This window comes from Camellia sinensis, unplaced genomic scaffold (genome assembly GCF_055761805.1).
Source record: "Camellia sinensis isolate YWXY unplaced genomic scaffold, ASM5576180v1 Unanchor513, whole genome shotgun sequence".
Taxonomy (NCBI): Eukaryota; Viridiplantae; Streptophyta; class Magnoliopsida; order Ericales; family Theaceae; genus Camellia; species Camellia sinensis.
Window position 1 is genome coordinate 45,001 of NW_028129388.1, and position 2,939 is coordinate 47,939.

The window sequence follows — 2,939 nt, forward strand, 5'->3', positions numbered from 1 at the left end:
TTTAAAGATAAAACAGATATATTTGATAACAACCCATTATCAACAAAAATGAGTTATTTCTTGACTTTAATCAGTGAACTTAAATCAAATTTGAATTTGAAAGGATCTTCTTTATTTTCAGAACAAGGAAGAATGGATTCCGAAAATAAAACAAAATTTTTATTCAATGCAATTAGAAGTGATCTTAATGATCAAAAAAAAAAAAAAAAATCTATTGGAATAAAAGAAATCAGTAAAAAAGTCCCTCGATGGTCATACAAATTAATCAACGAATTAGAACAACAGGAAGGAGAAAGTGAAGAAGAAGTACCAATAGATTATCAGATTCGTTCAAGAAAAGCCAAACGTGTAGTGATTTTTACTGATAACCGGGGAAATACCGATCCTAATAATAAGGATACTAATAATTCTAATAAAAGAGACGAAGTAGCTTTGATACGATATTCGCAACAATCTGATTTTCGTCGAGACATAATCAAAGGTTCAATGCGAGCCCAAAGATGTAAAACAGTTATTTGGGAATTTTTTCAAGCAAATGCACATTCTCCGCTTTTTTTGGACAGAATAGACAAATCACACCCTTTTTTTTTTGATATCTCCGAACTGATAAAACTCATTTTTAGAAATTGTATAGGAAAGGGAGCAGAATTCAAAATTTCAGATTATACAGAAGAAGAAATAAAAGAAAGGGAAAAAAAGGAAAAGGACAAAAAAGAAGAGAACAAAAGAAAAGAGAAAGCGCGGATAGAAGTAGCAGAAGCCTGGGATACCATTCCATTTGCTCAAGTAATAAGAGGTTCCATGTTAATAACTCAATCGATTCTTAGAAAATATATTATATTACCGTCATTGATAATAGCTAAAAATATTGGCCGTATGCTATTATTACAATTTCCTGAGTGGTCTGAGGATTTAAATGAATGGAATAAAGAAATGCATGTTAAATGCACCTATAATGGTGTTCAATTATCAGAAACAGAATTTCCGAAAAATTGGTTAATAGACGGTATTCAAATAAAGATGCTATTTCCTTTCTGTCTGAAACCCTGGCACAGATCTAAGCCACGGTCCTCTCATATAGATCGAATCAAAAAGAAAGGACAAAAAGATGATTTTTTTTTTTTAACGGTTTGGGGAATGGAAGCTGAACTTCCTTTTGGTTCTCCCCAAAAACGGCCTTCCTTTTTTGAACCCATTTTTAAGAAACTCGAAAAAAAAATTGGAAAATTGAAAAAAAAGTATTTTATATTTCTAAAAGTTTTAAAAGAAAGAACAAAATTTCTAAATATCTCAAAAAAAACAAAAAAATGGATTATCAAGGGCATTCCGTTTTTAAAAAAAATAAAAAAAGAACTCTCAAAAGTAAATCCAATTCTATTATTTAGATTGAGAGAAATATATAAATCAAGCGAAACTAAAAAAAAAAAAGAAAAAGATTCTATAACCCGCAATCATATAATTCATAAATCCTTTAGTCGAATTCAATCTACATATTGGACAAATTTTTTACTGACAGAAAAAAAAATGAAAGATCTGACTGATAGAACAAGCACAATCAGAAATCAAATAAAAAGAATTACAAAAAATAAAAAAAAAGTGACTCCAGAAATAAATGATAGTCCTAATAAAACAAGTTATAATGCTAAAAGATTGGAATCACCAAATTGGCAAATATTAAAAAGAAGAAATACTCGATTAATCCGTAAATTACATTATTTTATAAAATTTTTCACTGAAAGGATATACGCAGATATCCTTCTATCTATTATTAATATTCCCAGAATTAATATACAACTTTTTGTTGAATCAACAAAAAAAATGATTGATAAATCCATTTACAATAATAAAAAAAATAAAAAAAGAATTAATAAAACAAATCAAAATAAAATGAATTTTATTTCGACTATAAAAAAGTCACTTTATAATATTAGTAATAAGAATTCACAGAATTTTTTTGACTTATCCTCCTTGTCACAAGCATATGTATTTTACAAAATATCACAAACACAAGTTCTTAACTTGTATAAGTTAAGATCTATTCTTCAATATCACGGAACGTCTTTTTTTCTTAAGACTTCAATAAAAGATTATTTTGGAAAACAAGGAATAATTCATTATGAATTAAGACATAAGAAACTTCGGAATTCTGGAATAAATCAATGGAAAAACTGGTTAAGAGGTCATTATCAATACCATTTATCTCAGATTAGATGGTCTAGATTAATAGCAGCAAAATGGAAAAATAGAATCAATAAATGTCGTACAATTCAAAATCAAGATTTAAACAAAGAGAATTCATATGAAAAAGACCTATTAATTCATTACAAAAAACAAAACGATTACGAAGTATATTCATTACCAAATCAAAATGAGAATTTTCAAAAATACTATAGATATAATCTTTTATCTTATAGATCTATTAATTATGAAAATAAGAGGGACCCATATATTTATGGATCACCATTCCAAGTAAATAAGAATCGAGAGAGTTTTTATAATTACAACACACATAAACATAAGGGCAAATTTTTTGATATACTAGGGGATATCCCTATCAAAAATTATTTAGGAAAAAGTGATATTATGTATATGGAAAAAAATCCGGATCGAAAATATTTTGATTGGAAAATTCTCCATTTTTGTCTTAAAAAGAAAATCGATATTGAGGCCTGGATCAAGATCGATACCAACAAGAATAAAAATACTAAAACCGGGACTAATAATTATCAAATAATTGATAAAATTGATAAAAAAGATCTTTTTTATCTTACGATTCCTCAGGATCAAGAAATCAATTCACCCAATCAAAAAAAAATATTTTTTGATTGGATGGGAATGAATGAAGAAATACTAAGTCGTCCTATATCGAATCTGAAACTTTGGTTCTTCCCAGAATTTGTACTACTTTATAATGCATATAAAATGAAACCGTGGTTTAT